This window comes from Mauremys reevesii, linkage group 8, assembly GCF_016161935.1.
Source record: "Mauremys reevesii isolate NIE-2019 linkage group 8, ASM1616193v1, whole genome shotgun sequence".
Classification (NCBI taxonomy): domain Eukaryota; kingdom Metazoa; phylum Chordata; order Testudines; family Geoemydidae; genus Mauremys; species Mauremys reevesii.
Genome location: NC_052630.1, coordinates 102,493,458 through 102,514,151, shown reverse-complemented (window position 1 = coordinate 102,514,151; position 20,694 = coordinate 102,493,458).

Below are 20,694 nucleotides of genomic sequence, written 5' to 3'. Positions count from 1 at the left end.
GGTCAATGATGATTCACAACACATGAATACCCCCCGCCCCCATGTTCCAGTCATGTTAAGATTGTGATGCAACCATCAAAAGGAAGGAAATGAAAAGTGAAAGCAAACACCTTCCCGACTTAACTCGTTCAGTTAGAGAAGGGGAATACCTGAAAACACAAAAGACCTTGGCATGATAGTGAACAGGAAATTGGATTGTAGCTTTTAACAGAGTGCCAAAGGGGAAACAAATTAGCCGTTGTGATGCAGAATTAGAAGCATCACATCACGAAGCGGGGGAGGTGATCATACTCTGTATGTCACTGTTGTGATTAGAAGTATGTCTACACTGGAGGTGTAATTTCCAACTCAGGCAGACATACCTGGGTTAGCTCTGATTGGGCTAGTGGGCAAAAAATAGCAGTGTTGACACAGTGTGTGTGGAGAGTGGCAGGATGGGCTAGGGTCATAGAATCATAGAACTTAAGATCAGAAGGGACCATTATGATCATCTAGTCTGACCTCCCGCAAGATGCAGGCCACAAAAGCTGACCCACCCACTCCTGAAATAATTCTCTCCCTTGACTCAGCTGTTGAAGTCCCCAAATCCTGATTTAAAGACTTCAAGTAGCAGATAATCCTCCAGCAAGCGACCCCTGCTCCATGCTGCAGAGGAAGGCGAAAAACCTCCAGGGCCACTGCCAATCTACCCTGGAGGAAAATTCCTTCCCAACCCCAAATATGGCGATCAGCTGAACCCCGAGCATGCGGGCAAGACTCTCCAGCCAGACACTCAGGAAAAAGACTTTCAATATCCCAACATTGACCCTCGGTACTAATTACCAGTGGTCGCACGTTATTGACCTATTGACTAAATCACGTTATCCTATCAAACCATTCCCTCCATAAACTTATCAAGCTTAATCTTAAAGCCAGAGAGGTCCTTCGCCCCCACTGTTTCCCTCGGTAGGCTGTTCCAGAATTTCACTCCCCTGATGGTTAGAAACCTTTGTCTAATTTCAAGCCTAAACTTTTGTTCTCGTGTCCACATTAGCACTGAGCTGAAATAATTCCTCTCCCTCCCTGGTATTTATCCCTCTGATATATTTAAAGAGAGCAATCATATCTCCTCTCAACCTTCTTTTGGTTAAGGAAAACAAACCGAGCTCCTCAAGTCTCCTTTCATACGACAGGCTTTCCATTCCTCGGATCATTCTAGTGGCCCTTCTTTGTACCCGTTCCAGTTTGAATTCATCCTTCTTAAACATGGGAGACCAAAACTGCACACAGTACTCCAAATGAGGTCTCACCAACGCCTTGTATAACGGGACTAGAACCTTCTTATCTCTACTAGAAATACCTCGCCTAATGCATCCCAAGACCGCATTAGCTTTTTTAACGGCCACATCACATTGCCGACTCATAGTCATCCTGCGATCAACCAGGACTCCGAGGTCCTTCTCCTCTTCCGTTACTTCCAGCTGGTGCGTCCCCAGCTTATAACTAAAATTCCTATTAGTCATCCCTAAATGCATAACCTTACACTTCTCACTATTGAATTTCATCCTATTACTAATACTCCAGTTTACAAATCTCCCTGGAGGATATCCCGATCCTTCTCTGAATTGGAAATACCTCCCAACTTCGTGTCATCTGCAGACTTTATCAGCCCACTCCTACTTTTCGTTCCAAGGTCAGTGATAAATAGATTGAATAAGATCGGACCCAAAACCGAACCTTGAGGAACTCCACTGGTAACCTCCCTCCAACCCGACAGATCACCTTTCAATACGACCCGCTGCAGTCTCCCCTTTAACCAGTTCCTTATCCACCTCTGGATTTTCATTTCGATCCCCATCTTTTCCAATTTAACCAGTAATTCTTCATGCGGTACCGTATCAAACGCCTTACTGAAATCAAGATATATTAGATCCACCGCATTTCCCTTGTCTAAAAAATCTGTTACTTTCTCAAAGAAGGAGATCAGGTTGGTTTGGCATGATCTACCTTTCGTAAAACCATGTTGTAATTTGTCCCAATTGCCATTGACCTCAAGGTCCGTAACTACTCTCTCCTTTAATATTTTTTCCATGACTTTACATACTACAGATGTTAAACTAACAGGCCTGTAGTTACCCGGGTCACTTTTTTTCCCCTTCTTGAAAATAGGAACTATATTAGCTAATCTCCAGTCAAACGGTACAACCCCCGAGTATAGAGATTTGTTAAAAATTATCGCTAACGGGCTTGCAATTTCACTCGCCAATTCCTTTAATATTCTAGGATGAAGATTATCCGGGCCGCCTGATTTACTACCGTTAAGCTGTTCAAGTTTGGCTTCTACATCGGATACTGTAATTTCCAACCCCGCACCTTCATTCCCATCAGTCACTCTGCCACTATTCCTAAGCCCTTCATTAGCCTCATTAAAGACCGAGGCAAAATATTCGTTTAGATATTGTGCCATGCCTAGCTTATCCTTAATCTCCACTCCGTTTACAGTTTTAAGCGGTACCACTTCTTCTTTCTTGGTTTTCTTCCTATTTATATGGCTAAAAAACCTTTTACTATTGGTTTTAATTCCCTTCGCAAGGTCCATCTCTACCCGGCTTTTGGCCTTTCTCACTGCATCCCTACACCCTCTGACCTCAATAAGGTAGGTTTCTTTGCTGATCCCTCCCATCTTCCACTCCTTGTACGCTTTCTGTTTTTTCTTAATCACCCCTCTGAGACGCTTGCTCATCCAGCTCGGTCTAAAACTGCTACCTACGGATCATTTTCCCTTTCTCGGGATACAGGCCTCTGACAGCTCCTGCAACTTCAACCTGAAGTAACCCCAGGCGTCTTCCGCCTTTAGATCCCTAAATATGTTAGTCCAATCCACTTCCCTAACTAGTCGCCTTAATTTAGTAAAGTTAGCCCTTTTGAAATCGTAAACCTTAGTCTCAGATGCAATTTTGTTTATCCTTCCATTTATTTTGAACCGAATTAGCTCATGATCACTCGAGCCAAGGTTGTCCCCTACAACCATTTCCTCAACAAGGTCCTCCTTACTCACCAAAACCAAATCTAAAATGGCATCCCCCCTCGTCGGTTCAGGTACTACTTGATGAAGGAATTCATCAGCTATCACGTCTAGGAAAAGCTGAGCCCTATTATTATTACTAGCATTTGTTCCCCAATCTATATCCGGGAAGTTAAAGTCTCCCATGATCATACAGTTCCTATTAGTATTTACCTTCTTAAAAACATTAAAGAGCTCTCTATCCATATCCAGGCTAGATCCCGGCGGTCTATAGCACACCCCAATCACTATCTCAGGGGAGGCTTTAGTAGTTTTCTTCCCTAATGTGACCATTGCCCAAACAGACTCTGTATTATCCATTCCATTACTAGTTATTTCATTACAGTTTACCTCATTATTGACATACAATCCCTCGAGCATGGTCCTGTCTGAAACCCTAGTACCCATGCAGTCCCCTGGATATTACACCTCCAGCTCCAGTGTAGACAGACCCTACATCTACACGTTCAGTTCTGCGCACCTTAGTACCACCATTGGTGAGAATGTAGAGAAAAACAACAAATGTGCTTAAGTAGCTGGAAAGACTGAAATACAAGAAAAGATTAAAGTCACTAAATATAAAGAGAGCTTGTTTAAAGGGTGACTAATATGGTGGGGATAATGATAGGCTTCTAAAAGCGTTTGAAGTGTGTAGATACAAAGGAGGGAGAAGAATTATTTAGGGTGATCCTAGGAGCAGAATTAGGGGATGACCTTATGCAGAAGTAAATTAAAGCTGCATAGCAGTACAGAGAGAAAGCTGTGGGTGTATGGAATAGTCCAAGTGGAGATGAACCTGAATTGGGAAATGAGGTTAAAACCATCGCCAGCCACCTGAACTTTGGAAAAGTTTGGCTCAAGATTCCATTACTCTCTGGGGCTTTCTGCATAATGGAAACAAGATGCCAAACCTGAATTTTGGGGAAGTTCAGAATTGTTTCTGAACCTGGCTAAGAGGTCTGCAGCTCTGGCCCATCTCTGTTAAAAACAACAACTGGACAAAAGCATTTGAAGATGAGAATATACAGCAGGGGAAAACAGGAGCAGAGAGAAATTCTATAAACTGTACATAGGACACTCACATGTGCCAGCCAGTGGTTCCTTTCTTCTCTCCCTCAGACATACCATAGGCTTTCTTTTTTGCTAGAAAAATGCTTGTCCCTTTAATAACGGAATCACCCTTGGTGGTCACTGGGGGAGAACATGCCTTTTGAATTACAGGAAAAAGTACTTCACAAAAATTGTCCCAGTTTTGCAAACCCAACAAAGAGTCTGAGAGCCTTGAAGAGCCTCCAACACCAGGAGGTTTGCCTATCCCAACTTCTTTTCATTATTGTCATTTTCTTGCACCTCTCTGCGTCTGGACCCCAGCTGAGAATAGAACGAGCAGTGCCAAAGTACTGTGAGAAAGACTGTTTGTGTGGTCAGCCCAGCCCAGTCAGAAGCAGAAAGTACCAGATTTATTATGGGAAAGCCTGTTGTTGTTACTGATTTCTAGCCTATGTTAGCTCTGCAGGCTTAAGGTATCTACATAGGCTTCCTCGATACATCTAGACACTGACTCGGCAAGGTACCTAACTTTAAGCATATGAAGTTAATTAGTACCTTACTGAGAATCTTGGCTGCCAATCCAAACTAGCAACATTTTTAGGTTTGCCCATGTCTCCTGTGCCAGCCTAACATAGTTTTGGAGAAAGTGTTAGAATCAGCAAGGAGCTGCTATTTTCTTCACTCTCTCTCTGGTCCCTGTTACAATCGTATCTGAGTGCCTCACAATCTTTAATATACTCATCCTCACAATGCCCGCGTGAAGTAGGGAATTACTATTATGCAATCCTAGGATGCATCAGATGAGGTATTTCCAGTACAGATAGGGAAGTGTTATTACTGTTATACAAGGCACTGGTGAGACCTCAACTGGAATACTGTGTGCAATTCGTGTCTCCTGTGTTTAAGAAAGATTCATTCAAACTGGAACAGGTACAGATAAGGGCTACCAGGATGATCAAAGGAATGGAGAGCCTACCTTATGACAGGACACCTAAGGAGTTTGGCTTATTTAGCTTAATCATCCAAAAGCTGAGAGGAGATATGATTACTCTCTATTAATACATCAGAGTAATAAACACCAGGGAGGGAAAGGAGTTATTTAAATTAAGGGCCAATATCAGTGCAAGAACAAATGGATATAAACTGCTCATCAATAAGTTTAGGCTAGAAACTAGATGGAAGTTTCTCACCATCAGAGGAGTAAAGTTCTGGAACAGCCTTCCAAGGAGAATAGGGAGTGCAAAAAACTAACCTGTTTCAAGATTGAGCTTGATAAGTTTATGGAGGGGATAGTATGATGAGGTTGCCTACAATGGCATATGGCCGATCCATGACTGCTCTTAGCAAATATCTCCAGTGGCCGGTGATGGGACACTAGATGGGGAGGGCTCTGAGTTACTACAGAGAATTCGTTCCCAGGTGTCTGGCTGCTGGGTCTTGCCCATATGCTCAGGGTCTAACTGAGCTCCATATTTGGGGTTTGGAAGGGATTTTCCCCCAGGTCACATTGGCAGAGACCCTGGGATTTTTTCATCTTCCTCTGCAGTGTGGGGCATGGGTCACTTGCTGGTTTGAACTAGAGTAAATGGTGGAATCTTTGTAACTTGAAGCCTTTAAATCAAGATATGAGGACTTCAGTAACTCAACCAGAGGTTATGGGTCTATTACAGGAGTGATTGGGTGAGGTGCTGTGATCTGCAATGGTCCCTTCTGGCCTTAAAGTCTATGAGTATTAGTCCCATTTTACAGATGGGGAGTTTAGGCACAGAGAGGCTAAGTGACTTGCCCAAGTCATACAGAAAGTTTGCTGCAGGGCAGGGAATTAAATCCTGATCTTCCAAGTCCTAGGCTTGTGCTCTAACCCGCCCCTTTCCCACTTCTTATGAGGTCCCCGCCATGTCCACTTCTTCCATCCTTTCTATTTCAGAGCAAAACAAAATATCCTAACCCATAGGGAGTGCCATGAATACAGGAGCACCATGCAAAACAGCACAAATCACACCTACATTTTCCCCATCCCCCCCATTTCAAAAATTAAAAGGAAAAATAACCCTCCCTGTAAAGTTGCAAAGAGCCTGATCCAGTACTCTTTCAACAAGCCTGTCATGGTGCATCTGCCGAGATCTGCTAGCCAACCGTCTTGATGGTTGAGCTCAACAATGGATGCTGTGTGTGTGTCACCTTTACCAGGCTGCAGACGAGACACTCTTCCAACCTCCTCAACTCTGGCTGCTGCAGAATTAGCGGTCTTCCCCAGATCCTCTGTGGGGCCTGGAACACTGTTTGCCCACGTCTAGCGGTGAGGCGTGCAGGTCTACAGAAATCAGCACGATGAATCCGAGCACAGATATGACATCAAGTTGCTACATGAATTATTTATAATTATTTCCTTCTGCAGCCACTTGACATTTGACATTGCTGGAAGGCTGTGTTTGCTGTGCACGAATCAGGCATAAAGCTTCCTCCGGTTTAAAGTAACAGAGTAAGCAAAAGTGTATGTGCTATCAATCAATGGCTGTAATAAAATTTCATTGATTGAGAGTGTTTTAAGTAAATACTGGATTTCAAGCCTGGACACAAAGGTGTCTCTTTGGAGTCATTGCACAGTAATCTCATCGATGGCCAAAAGAACTCTGTAATGTCTTCTAATTTACGGACAATGTGTACGTCATGTAATTAGGGGCTTGTGATGATGGGATGGTGTGATGGAGGGAATGAATGAGTGGGAGGATATAACAGGGTCCCAGGCAGAAAAACTTCACAGTGCAGTCATCATTGCTTTGTGTTTGGCAAATACTCCACTTGTGTGTCCGAATGAAGGACGGTGGCTGGAGGTCAAAGGGGAAGTTGTAGTGTTGGTCCTGAGCCATCTAGCTTGGATGTGGGTGTGTAGGTAAGTGTCTCCAAAGTTGGCGAGTGTTTGGATGTAGTGCTTTTTGGTCAAGCTTATCTCCAGTAATTTCCAAACTGTGGTCTGTGGAGCATTTGCTGATAGTTCGCAAAGAACTGGTTGGTCCCATGGTGCTGACTCCTCTTCCTTGTTTCCTTTTACATCACATTCAAGGAAGCCTAAAAATCCATTCGGTCCTTTCCTGATATTACACTTCCATATAAGCAATTGCTGGAGTTTTCACTGGGACGTAATGGGATTCTGAATGGGATGGGAGGCAGTCAAGGTGGCCCTGAATAGGAAAGGAAGTGTCCACAAGACAGTCTCGATATTAAGACGTGGTCCACACTATGAAAAAATTTGGGAACTCACAACCCGGGAGAGGTTGGAGAGAATAATAATAATACTATCATGCATTTACATACTGTCATCTTGTGTTTAGGTATTATGTTGATGGGTGCTATAGAAAATCCCCAAGTAGATAGTACAGAATGAATATAAATCATTCTGGGCATTTTGATAAATCAACATGGTCTGAGATCGTCCTCGATATAATTCCATCGACTTCAGTGGCGTTCCACTGGAAATGAATTTGAATCCCAGAAATCCAGGAAAGAATATCAATTTGTCATCACAATTTTAGGCCTAATCTACACTATAAAGTTAGGTCAATATAAGTCACCTTGAGTAAACTTATCTGTGCGTGTATCTACACCCAAATTATTGTCTGGCTGAAGCTCCCTGTTACAGTGATGCAGTAAACCAACTCCTCGAACAGTGTAGAACCGTGGTCACCCTACTTAAGTTAACGCAGTGCGAGTGAAGACACTGCATGACCTTTAAAGTGCTCGTTCAAAGCCTCCCTCAACAGTGCAGCTCCACATTGGACTCTTGTAATAGCCCTTGTGTCTGGTTGTTCAAAATCAACAGACAGCTGCTCCACCTCCATCCTGGCAGCAGCTATTATCTCACATATATTATGTAGGACACAACAGGCAGTTATGACCACTGTGATATATTTCTCACTGTCTATGGAGTAAACACCAGCAGCATCCCTTCAGTCTACCAGAACTGCATTCAATAGTCATTTTACACATGCTAAGCTGGTAGCTGAATCTTTCTTTGCTGTTGTCGAGGTGGCAAGGGGAGCAAAGGATAAGCTGGGTCCCCAAGAATCAGTATTGGCGCTTCAATATAGTCCATGGTAATGCACCAGTTGGGAAAGAATGTCCCTGCTTGCAGCTTTCTGAACAGTCCGGTATTCTTAAAGATGCAAGCATCATGCACGTTCCCTGACCAGCCCATATTGGTATTGGTGAAGCGTCCCTGGTGAACCACCAATACTTGCATAACCATATTTATTGCACCATTAATGAGAATAGTGCAGAGCTCGGAGGGTTCCATGCATGGAACCCACATGGGTTTGTTGGATTATTAAAAAATCCCATAAAAATTATGGACTAAGGGTGGCATTATGGGATGGAGAAAGCTGTATGCTGAGATCTAGCTCCCAGAGATCCTTGTGCGAGTCATTATTCCACAAAACATTGCAAAAATGTCCCAAAAGGCCTTGTGCTGGACAATGGCACATGACACATTGGGAAACCTATCTGTGGTGCACCGCACTTTACACTGACACAAGTATTCCTGGTGAGTCTGTGCAGCAATGATGCAAACAGCCAAGTATCTAGGCAGCCGAGCTCTATTCAAACTTTGCAGGCTATACGCCAATGTGACTTGCATTGGCCAAAGTTTGTAGTGTAGACCTGGCCTTAGGAGCACTGGTCTAATCTTCTGATTTGGTTTTTATGTTGCTGTTTTGGGCTGAATTTGACTAGTCAAAGTGAAAGGCTTGTATAGGAAAAATACTATAGTTGTGTGAATAGGGTGACCAGATAGCAAGTGCAAAAAGTCGGGACGGGGGTGGGGGGTAATAGACACTTATATAAGACTGTAGCCCTGAGGACTAATCTGTTGGTCTGTATAAAATGTCTTTTTGATAAAAGTGTGTAGGCTGCATAGATTAATAGAATTATTTACAATAAGCTGTAATGCAAGACACCTAGAAACATCCAGGCCAGACACCCTGGCCAATTTCCTGCGTGACGCTGAAAGCAACCTTTAAGACCCTTACTCAGAAAAGTAATAATAGAATACAAACCTACGCAAAATGTCTAGGGACCTTTTGAATGTCTGCTAACCTTTCACCTAGATAGGGTGAAAAGTGGGGAATTTCTGCCCACAAATCTCACAAATATACACTGCAGATGCGTACATATCTGTCATCCATACGCACATAAAAGGTCAGCCTATGAAAATAGGTACCCTCACCTTTCCGTGGGGGAAAGACAAATTTGGGCATAGGAGGAAGGATTTCTCCCTATAAAAAGGGTGACAATCCACCATTAGACGGGCGATACACCTATCTATTTCCTTATCGTCTCAACCTACCTCGATGCCTCTCTCTCCTACGAAAGCTGTCAACTACTGATAAGTCGTCGTGTTCTGTCCTTTCACAGCTGTAAGTATGAAATAATTCTTATTTCTGCTTTACCTTTAACGCATCCAGTCTATAAAGGGTTAACTCATAACCAGTTTCATTACTTCCTATATCTATTAAAGGTGTGAACAACACCCTAGTGCTCCAGAGTGCATTTAGAACTGTGTATTTTCATAGATTTATATCTCTTAAAGAACTGTGATATTTGTAACTTTGTAATCTCAAACTGCTTTTAACATTTTGCATTTACCTATTGTTTCATTGATTTTAAATAAAAGGTCTTGATTGACTAATTTTGTCTGTGTAATTTCCTGTCAGATACCCCAATCTCCTTGTATAAATTCAGTGAAGCCTGATTCAAGACGAACTTTATCTTCTGATCACACATATTGGCGAGCCATATCCATATTATTAATATCTATTAATTATTACTAATATTACTAATTAATTAGAAAATTAGTTATTAAATAAAACTAAATTAAGTGGATAAATTCCACTGTCCCTACTAACCCACCCCAAATCAGGCTACAAAAACAAAGCCCCAAATATCGGGACTATCCCTATAAAATTGGGACATCCGGTTACCCTATGTGTGAATGATACTGTGTTCCTATTGGATATGTGTTTTGTACAGTTCTGTGCTGATACGAGTCAACAAGCCTGTGCTAAGAAACTGTTTATGAAAACCAATGTGAACACTGCAGTGAGTAAAGGAAGTTGACCAGAATAACTATTTGGAATAACCTAGTTTACTTAGAGCTGGATGGCAAATAGTTTTTTTTCATTAAAAATGCGGTTTGGGATTGACTGAAATCATTTGCAAATTTGGCAAATAGTAGGCCCAAAAATGTTTTTTAAAAGTCAAAACATTCTGTTGTGACATTTTCTAAATGAAACATTTTGACTTTTCATTTTGAAGAAATGTTTGGTTTTGAAATTTAGTTAGGTTTATTTCAAAAAGCCAACCAACCAAAGATACAAGTGTAATAAACACCCCAAAATGAAACAAAATATTTCACAAAATATTTTGTTTGACCCAAAATGAAGTTGGGCAGGAGGGATTGTTTCAGCAACAACAAAGAGACATTTTCTATTTCCGATTGACCCAAAATGAATAAATATTTTTTTAGATTAGTCAGGTCAGCCAATTCTTTGCTCAACTCTAATTTTGCTATAGCTGTTCTGGAATAACTCCCCATGTGGACACTGTTATTCCAGAAAGACTTTCCCATGTAGACAAGTCCTTAATCTCAAATGGATTTTGTAAACTATTATAAAGAAGTCTGTCCTAGCCACAGGGGAAAACCATGCTAATTATTGTTAGTAGTATCGAACATTTCTGTTATAATATTGCCCAAAGGCCTTGGTTGAGATTTGGGTTCCATTGTATTGGGAGTTGTACAAACATTAATAAGAGACAATCCCTGCCCCGAAGGTCTTAAAAACAAAAAGAAAGTGTGTTAACAACAATTTCCTAACGTAGCCTTTTAGAGTAGATGGGACTTAATTTTTTTTAAAAAAAGCAATTGGTTTAAATAATGTTGCAATAAATATCTAAAAATCAGTGATTTTAAAAAACATCCCTAGATAATATGTTTTGTTGAAGCAGTGAATGTTTTTCTTTCTCACACCCATGGCTAATTTGTATGTGTGTGAGAAATGCTTGAATTGTATAAGCTAAAGAGTCTAAATAGCAACAAAATGGTAGAATAGAAGTGGTAGAAATATTTGGAATGAAAAGGTCGTCTTTTTCAAAAAATTACTATTTCTTGAAAAAAAACTGACTTTTTTTAGATGTTTTGTGTTTCCTGAAGTTTTTTTAATCAAAACATTACAAAAATTGTTACTTTTTTCCTTTTTTTCTTGAAAATGGGTTTACTGAAAGCATTATCAAAATGGTTATAGACATTTGAATAAAACTCTTTTTTTTACTGAAAACATGATTATAATCATTATTGAAATTTTAAAATTTAGTGAAAACTGGGTTTTGGTAAATGAAAAAAATTCATAACTATTTTGCTACCTTAGATTAAAATTTTGATTAAAAATTTTTCATGCAACATTTTTTTTAAAAAGTGGTCCATTTCAAACCCTGTGAAATGAAAACAACTTTAAAATTTCAAAAATATTCACAAAATTGTGTTTATTTTTCATCCAGCTCTGGATAGAATTAAGCATGTATTAGCTAATCCAGTCTCTCTCACACAGGGTTGATTACTCTCATGGTTTTATTATGAGTCTTGCAATGTTTGGTGGTTTCCATAAAGTCCATAAAACTTGTGGAGTGATAAGATTGCATGAAAATCTCAGATTTCATTTTTTAAAGCAAGTCCATTTCTCACACTTGTGGTTTCAGAGAAGTTTGCAAACATGACCAGATTGTGACCAAGAGGCTCAGAAACCAGTAGGCAAATAAAAAGCATCAAATGTATTTTTAAAAAGCCCATTATTAAGCCAATATCATGATTTTTTGTGACCTAACTCATGATTTTTTGGACACCTAGGGTTGGTGATACTGTGTGTGTGCATACATGTCCATGCACACATTCTTGAGAGAGACTCTGGATTTCTGAGTAGGGGAGATTCTCAAAATGATCTGCAATGCAAGCCCTGAGCTCCGAGACTTACCTGTGCTACCAACCCAGGCCCCAGGAGTTTGTGGTGGGGAGATGTGAGATGCTCTGTCTGATTGGGGTTGCCGATGCACATAGGATGGCATTTGCATACATATAGGCCAGCTTTTTAGTACATCCAGGCTGGCACTGATGTGAGGTTAAGAAGCCAGGACCATCTGCAGGGGAATTTCTCTCCACACCACCCACCTCTTATGAGGAGGAGGAGGAGGTACACTGGTGGAATTTGTCTCATCCTCTGATCAGACACCCACATTATTCATCATTCCAGACCAACAGGACTCTTAATCCATTCCTGATAACCATACGTTTGCTAGGATTTACTAAAACTCCATAGCTTTCTCCTTTTCATTTCCCATTCATTTTGCTGGGACAGTGGAAAGCCAGTCAAATCAGACCTGCTTAGGACTTCTGTTTCATACAGTCACTTGTGTTTTTGGAAAGTTTTCTGTCTGCCTGCTCAGAAATTTGAGGAGGCATTTTAAGCTTGGAATGCTGGGATCTGAAAGTGTCCATCAACTCCCCTCGTCTGTGGTCTGTGCCCTGAGGGCAAAGCACAGTATGGTAAAGCATGATCGATTACGAGCGCTTAATCGCTGTTGTAAGTTATCATGGTATTTTTGCCACGATTGTGGAATGTGTTTCTGATTCCACTTGTAGCTAGAGCTTGAACTGGGGAAGGGCAGAGAGAGAGAGTTGATTCCTGACACCCCGGGAAATGAATTGGGGGAAAGAAAAGACAAAAGGGAAAGGAAGTTTGTGCTTATTGCTAGTGTCTTGGGGGTGGGGGACACCCCACAGTATTGAGGGCGTAGCATCACTTCGGGAGGTCAAACTGTTGCATTTGGGGTTCTGTGCTGTCACTTTTTTGGGTGTGCGGGCATCCCTTCCCTTTTCTTTTTCCTTTTGAGCTGTGTCTGTGATGTCGGAGCGATGCTATTTGGATAATGCTGGTCGATCTATTTGTGCTGTTAATTTTAAGATCTTCTAAAAGGTCCGACCTCTTTCTGAGCTTACCCTCAAGCCACACCATCTGTATTAGGGGCTACTTCAAAGAAACAGGTCCTACCAGCCCTGAACTATGGGGAGGCTTGAAATCTGCATCCAGATCTGAATTGTGCAGCCTGGGCTCACTTTGACTTATCCTAATCATTTTACAGATTTCATGTTCCTTATTCTCTGCTGATATATCTCAGACTGGGCCAGATTCTCCGCTGGTACAAATTGGTATGATTCTACTGAAGCGAATAGAGTTATGTCAATATACATCAGCTGAGAACCTGGCTCATTATTTTCAGAGGCTGCCATCCACCAGTTAAGTGGTGGCCACAGTGCCGTGTAGAGGCCTCCTGTAGCTCTGGTGAATTTCATTCTCTTCACAATGTAGGCCCACATTCTCCACTCTCTTACTGTGTCACTGAAGTGGCTTTACTCCTGCCTTAGAGGAGTAAATGAGTGGAGAACCAGGGCCCCATTGCAGAAGTCACCCTACTGAAGTCTCTCTGTTCTCATCTGTTTGTTCATACTAGTGCGACACCGTTCTTACAGCAGCACAGAGAACAATTAAAAAAAATAGCAAATCTTGCATGCCAGCCTTAGCGCTTAGCTCTTCGTTCCAAATGTCGTTTACAGAGAAAGCATATATACTTCCTTGCACAGGCCCCAAAATAGATTTTTCTGAAGGCTGATTGAGGGGAAACAAATATGCACTCCAAAGATGGAACTTTATATAATAATGGCCAGTCCAGAGGTGACGAGTAGGGAGTGGGACGCAGGGTCATGTGCCCCTCCAGAGCTCCTGCTTGGCTTGTACTGAGCATGCTCACATGGACTGAACATGCTCAGTAACGTCTGTTATAGCCACTGCCCTTCCCCACTACTGGCAGGTATGGGTTGTTTCCGGGCCAGACCCTCAGCTGGTGGAAAAAGTTTTGCTCATTCGATGAAGTGACACCCATTTCCACCAGCTGAGGATCTGTCCCCAAGTTTCAGCCTTAACTGAAGCTTTGCAGTAGTTTTATACTCGGCTGGGGGGAGGGGAGGGGAGGAGAGTGGATGTGGATTGCAATGGAAGTATTCACAGCCTTGTATTGTTTCCATAGTTTCCCTGTAACTATAATTCTAAGCCTAATGATAAAAGCTATAGTGTTACTAGGGTATTTTTTTTGTCTTGGGTGGTCCAGAATGTACAGTAATTCATGTTCTCAGCTGGGTTTCCACCACATTTCTGATTGACCTGATTACTTTCCCAGTGACAGAATCCAAAATTAAAACCACATCAGAACTCCCTGTAGCTGGTTCTGGTTTTGATGTTCCTGCAGCTCCTCTGGCAGCTCAGCAGGATGTGTGTCTTCCTGGGGTTTCTTTTCCATGGTGGGCCTGCATTGTGGGGCATAAGTGACAGGCCATGGACCTTTCTCTGCAGCATGAGCTGGTTAATGATGCTACTGGGGAAGTTCTGGAGGAAGGGAGTAGAGAATTTAAATATGGATGAGAGAAGAATTTAGGACCAAATCCTGGACATCAGAAGACAGTTTGGGCAGGCCAGAATGGGGGCTGGGTTTGTCTGCAGGGGAGTGCAGTTCAGAGGTCACAATAGCTCCAGCTTCCCACCTTCTTGGATGCCAGTGGCCTGGAGGTCTGCATGGTGGTAGATCTGCTGCCTCCACTTCTCTCCTACTCTGCCTCTCCTCCAGGTGACAGTGCCCAGGCAGCTCCAGTGGAGCCATGCTACATGTCATGCATGAGCTCTATGTCCCCAGTGCAGCTTCCTCAAATCCCACCCCACATTCACAGCAGCAACAAACCCCTCCTGCTGGGCCCACACTTGCACCGGGTGGGTAGCAAAATTTCCCTCTCTGCTCCGATTCGGCAATTGACTTGTCAACAGACCCACAGGGTTGTGGCTTAGGGGCAGCAAAGGCAGCTGTTTGGTTACCTGCTGGCTGCCTGCTCCAACGGAGAGGACACTGGACTGCCAAGCAGGAGGCCAAGGTGTCAATCCTCTCTCAGCCCGTGGGCGGCTATGTGACCTTGGGAAAGTCACTTCCCCTCTGTTTTGTCTATTTATTGTGTAAACTCTTTGGGATGTCTCGGGGGTGGGCAATTCGCCCCGGGCCCTGCAGGGGCCCCGCAAGCCCTGGCCCGGCGGCGGTCCGGGTCTTCGGCAGCGGGGGGGCCCTTAGTGCTGCCAAAGACGCGGAGCGACTGAAGGGCCCCCCCGCCGCCAAAGACCAGGACCGCCGGGTGAGTACAAGCGCCGGCAGTGCCCCCACTTTGCCCCAGGCCCCCTGAATCCTCTGGGTGGCCCTGCCTGTCTCTCTGTAGGTACAGGGGCTCCCTAGAACAATGGTGCTTTTGATATCAGCAGGGGCTTCTGGGCACTACCATCATACAGATAACAACAATAACTTTGGATGGGCAAATCAGTCTGGCAGAAGTAGGAGGCCTGGACCCAAGCTTTTTCCGGGACTCAGAACAGTTTGGTTAACCGCTTTTCCTTCATTATTTATCCATTTTTGCCTGTCTTGCATTTCTGACTGGGACTAGAAGCAGAAGTGCCGAGATACCGTCATGCCTGTGAAACCGCCATCGTCTCATTGCAGATCCTGGGTGTCTCAATGGTGCAGCTAAGTGTCTGGATTAGGGGGTTGCTTCTCCAAATGAACAAAACCCATGCTCTGAAACGGGGGGCCAGTGTAGACCCAGGGAGTCTGCCGCAGAGCTTGGACCTGAACCCAGATTTCCCGTGTCCCAGCACTGTGTCCTAACCGCAGGAGCAGCCTTCTGCACTACTCTGTTTTAACTGGTTACAACAGGAGCGGCACTAAGCGTTTTACTGGCCAGGGTGGAAAAATGTTTTTGACACCTCACTGGAGCAGCTGAGCACACACAACATAGCAACGTTCCCCCTGACCCTCCCTCCCTCCCAGGGCTGGCCAAGCAAAAAACCTCCAACCAACCAAATGAAAAGGCCAACTGCAGGGCCCCCTGAAAGGGGGTGACCGCCGTGCGCGCCTAGCTCTAGAAATGGCACTGGGTTACCATAGTACCACTGTATGTATCCTCAGACACCATGGGACGCAAAACACAACCATAGCCTCAGCTGGTGTAAATCAGCCTGACTTCATTGGAGACCGACTAGTTTACAGCAGCTAAGAATCCCGTAATTTCCAGTGGTTTTTCTGATAGTTGAAAAACTTGACATAAATACCTATATTTGCATGATACAAGGTCTTGGATTTGTTGGAGGTCAGGAGATCAAAGTCAAAAACACTATATTTATGTTTATTGGTTCTTCCTAGTCGGGGGAGGGGGGGCGGGAGGGATAGCTCAGTGATTTGAGCATTGTCAGGGATGGTAGTTGGTCCTGCTGTGAAGGCAGGGGACTGGACTTGATGACCTTTCAGGGTCCCTTCCAGTTCTATGAGATAGGTATATCTCCATATATAATCTTATCTTTCTTAGGGGGCGTATATCGAGGACTGTGTTGGAATTGAAAGCTATAACCTTAACAGTGTGTGGGTGGGGCAGGGGAGAAGTGGAGGGGATCCTGATCCTGCTTGCAGGATGCGTGTGATCAGAATCAATCTAGAAAGAACCTGCTTAGAATAAGGTGGGGGCAAATTATGCTTCTGTCCCTTAAGGAGCAGCCTGCTTTGTCTCTTCTGGTTTTGGTTATGGTGTGCTATCGTTCTGGATTATAAGAATAAAAGTAGTGTTATGTTGCAACCTTCCAGCAAGAGTATCTGATGTTTTTAATTTAACATTACATTTGTGTGCCAGAAACATGACGTGTTAAAAAAGCTGAAAAAGCATTTTGCAAAAGAATGCAAAGTGTAGAGTGCTAGGAAAACATACTCCAGTGGAGCTTTTGCCACAGCAATAGAAATTCTAAACAATCTTGTCCAACTCTACATGCCTTTTGAAATGCACATCATGATTATTGTTGTAGGTCTAATAACACTGTACAATCCTTTTCATAATGTTTGTAATTCCACTAGGGACCTCATTACAGTAATCGGCTGCCCTGAGAGCCAGGATGGCATAAGGATCCTCTGATGAAAACTTTGTTTCTGAATAGAATAATTAAAGCTTCATATTCAATTGTAAAATAGCTACATCTCTCAGTGTGTGTATATGAGTAGCCACAGCAAACCGTTCTTCAAATTAAACACACAATTACATACAGTGTAAAAATGATTAATTAGGCAATGCGTCCTCTGGAAGGATTACAACAAAATCATGAATAACGTTTAAGTGACATTTTTATGGGGATGTTATGGGCAATGCAGGTTGTGCTAAAGCATCGTTGATGAGTTACAAATGCATTAGGTTGCCTTTTTTCCCATAGAAAAACCTTAGGCTGAAAAAGTAGGTTTGTTTTTTACATTTACACGGGGAAGCAAAGAAATCTTAATTTGGATTTTACTAAAGTGGTTGAATTTTTTTCTAAATACTTTTTGAAAGAAAATATGTTTTTTCAGCCAAAAAAAAATGTAATGGAAAATCTTCATTTTGCTAAAAAATTTCCTGTTTTTCTACCAAAAAAAAATAACTTTTTTTTGGTATTTTTGAGTTTCCCCCCATTTTTACTCCTTTTCCAGTGGAAGGAAGGGTGGGAAGAAAAAAAGGGTGAGAATAGGGGGAAAAAGAATAAACTAAAAAAAAAATCAATTTTCATTTTGTTAAAAAATTGCACAACAAAGTTTCAAATGAAATTTTTCTTTTAAATTTTGTTCAAAAATTTTCTTGGAATTTTTTGACCAGTTCTAGTTTTTACATCATCGTCTCTCTTGCTAAACTCCCACTGACTAAACTGAAGTCAGTGGACATGTTTTCCTCTACCTCTGCTAGCTGTACACAGTGGATTTCAATGAAGTCCTGATATACACTGATGTAAGAGGCAAATCAGGCCCACTGACTTAATCAGAATTTTAACTGAGTAAAATCCTACAGAGAAAAAATCATGCTCTATTAATTCTATAGGATTTTTTTTTTATTAATCTGTGTAGAAATCTGTTGGTTTCCTCTTTGCTAAATTCTATACTATTTTTCCATGCTGGCAGTCTTTGTGTGTTTTTGTCCCCCTCTATGGCTGTTTCACATAAGAGGATAAGACTCTACTATTGCTACTATCAGAAGGAGTTACTCCTTTGACTCTAAGGTAGGGATTTTTATGCTTTTGGCAACAAGGGTCTTGAGTGTATACCCTGCTCATATAGCTCAATCATGGGATCATTATTCAGGTAAAACACATACTTAAAACCGATTACGTAATGCGTTACCAAGATCACACCACCTCCTTGCTAAAGGGCTTAGAATTCACCTGAATTTTCTCTGTATAAACATGGGTAAGCTTGTACTGTATCTACTTTTAACACAAATTTTCCCTGTTACATTCTTTGGTTAAAAAAAATAGCTGCACTTTCATCATTTACTGATTGTTGATAAAAAATAGCAGTCAGATGGAAAAGATTTTTCCAGAAGTCTTCTGCTGCATAATCTGTTTCAAATAAAGATAATAAAATAAACAATTGTTTATAAAGAGAATGCAAAATGAGCAGTGATCTGCTGTCTCTCCTAAGCGCAGTTTGAACAATTGCTGTCAATGAGAATTCCTGATCTCTTGTATGAGTTGCTGTTCTTAAGCTTGAAAACCCACACACTGTGGTCCTCTGGGACCAAGCTTTAGAAACCATATGCAAGTTAGAGCACCCCAGGAAAATCTGCTCAAAAACTCGAGCTGGAGGAGAGAGGGCTAAAAGCCAGAACTCCTGGGTTCTAATCCTGGCTCCATCAGTAACTCTCTGTGTGGCCTGGGGCAAGATACTCAACCTCTCTGTGCTTGGGTCTCCAGCTCTTAAGTGGGAATAATAATGCCTGTGTCGCCCAGGTGGCGGGGGGGGGACTGATCGGTTAGCACGTGTGCCCTGCTTTGCAAAGGCTGTGTCGTTCTAACAAAGACAGCTTCAGCAATCAAGATGCTGCCTCAGCTAAATTTACCAGCTCAAGTGGGTGGTTGCCCACCCTGCTTTGTCTGGAAGCGTGGATGCTTCTCCTCAGCTGTTTGAACCTTGTAACTCTGCAGAGGTGGGACGGAAAGCTCACGAGAATCACCTCCCTTATGCGTTCTGGGTCTTCCTACATTCAGCCAGGCCAGGAATATGTGAAAGGGCATTCTTCACGCAGCAATGTATTTCAGCAAACCTGCCGCTGGTCCTGGCTAGATGCCTGTAAAGCAGAAGACCTGCATGTGAAAAGAAGAACAGGGTAGTGGGAGGTGGAAAGAAGTGTGACCCAAAGATTTGGTGTCCAGCATGAACATGCCAAACATTCAGGGTTGCTACGACCTGGGATTTTGGTGTAGCCCATTAAAAGGAATAGGGACCATTGGTGAAGTTTGGATCCTAATCTAGTCTGATAATTAGGAAGGTGATTATGTATTATTTGTGTCGCTGCAGTGCCTAGAAATGCCAGCTGAGATTAGCTCCCTATTGTGCTGTGGTATTAGCTCCCACAGAATGAGACATTCTCAGCCTCAAACCGCCTACCATCTAAATAGCCAAGACTGGGAGGGTAAAGAGACACAGAGAGAGGGTCACACACTGAAGTCGGGGCGTGTTTGGGTTGGAATGTTTGATTCAGGCCTATCCCAGGAAAGAATATGTCTGGATCTAACGTTAGACCTTTTCTGGCCTCTGACTGAAATACACATTACCCCCCTCGCATTGGATTTGCTCTATCCAAAACAATTCCAACTCCTGCCCTGAGCAAAAACCTCTTTTCTTCCTTCATGCTGGTGGTTCTTGCAATAACAGCTTGCTGTGATCAGGAGTGGCATTGTTCTTAACCACCATTGCCAGAGGGGGGCTTGGAGCAGCAATGGAGTCAACTCTCTTTCCCCCTGGAAACTGAGAGCATGGGCCCCTGTCTGGATCAAGGCCCAAAAATCTGAGTCTCTTCATAAACTCGGGTTATCCAGTTTATAGTACAATTCCCTGGCAATGTGTCCTTCAGCTGGGCTTTTTTTTTTTTTCCTGTTTATCACAGTCTTTTCATTACTCACTGTATAGCTTTCTGTTTTACTAGTGTAAGTTTACATGTTATGGGCAGTGTAAGGTTGGATGAAGCATATAAAAAGAGTTCATGTTAGTTTAGAGTAATTCAAAAATTACTGCCTGAACACACTGATCTGGTTAGATCCACATTTGCAGCTCTGGTTTATTACTGGGGTCCTTTAAATTGTTAATTTCAGAATTACGGTCGGATTTGTCCTTTCGTGGCTTTCCGTGTGCGTTCAAAAACCAGAAACATTGTATTTATTTGTGCAGCAGATCGGCAAATGATTTCCCGGGTCGTCTGTCCGCTCTAATTGCAGACAGGATATTTTGGGGGGTGGAAGGGATGGGAGTGAGGCAGCCTCGTCTTTTCCTTTTTCTGATCCAGCCATCTCTGGGCTTTATTTAATTTTCAGCTGTTTTATTTAAACATTCATAAACTTGAGACCTAAGCTAGGCTTAAAAACGCATCGGGAAAGCATTAAAAATCCATGTCTTGAATGATGCCGAGAAGAAAA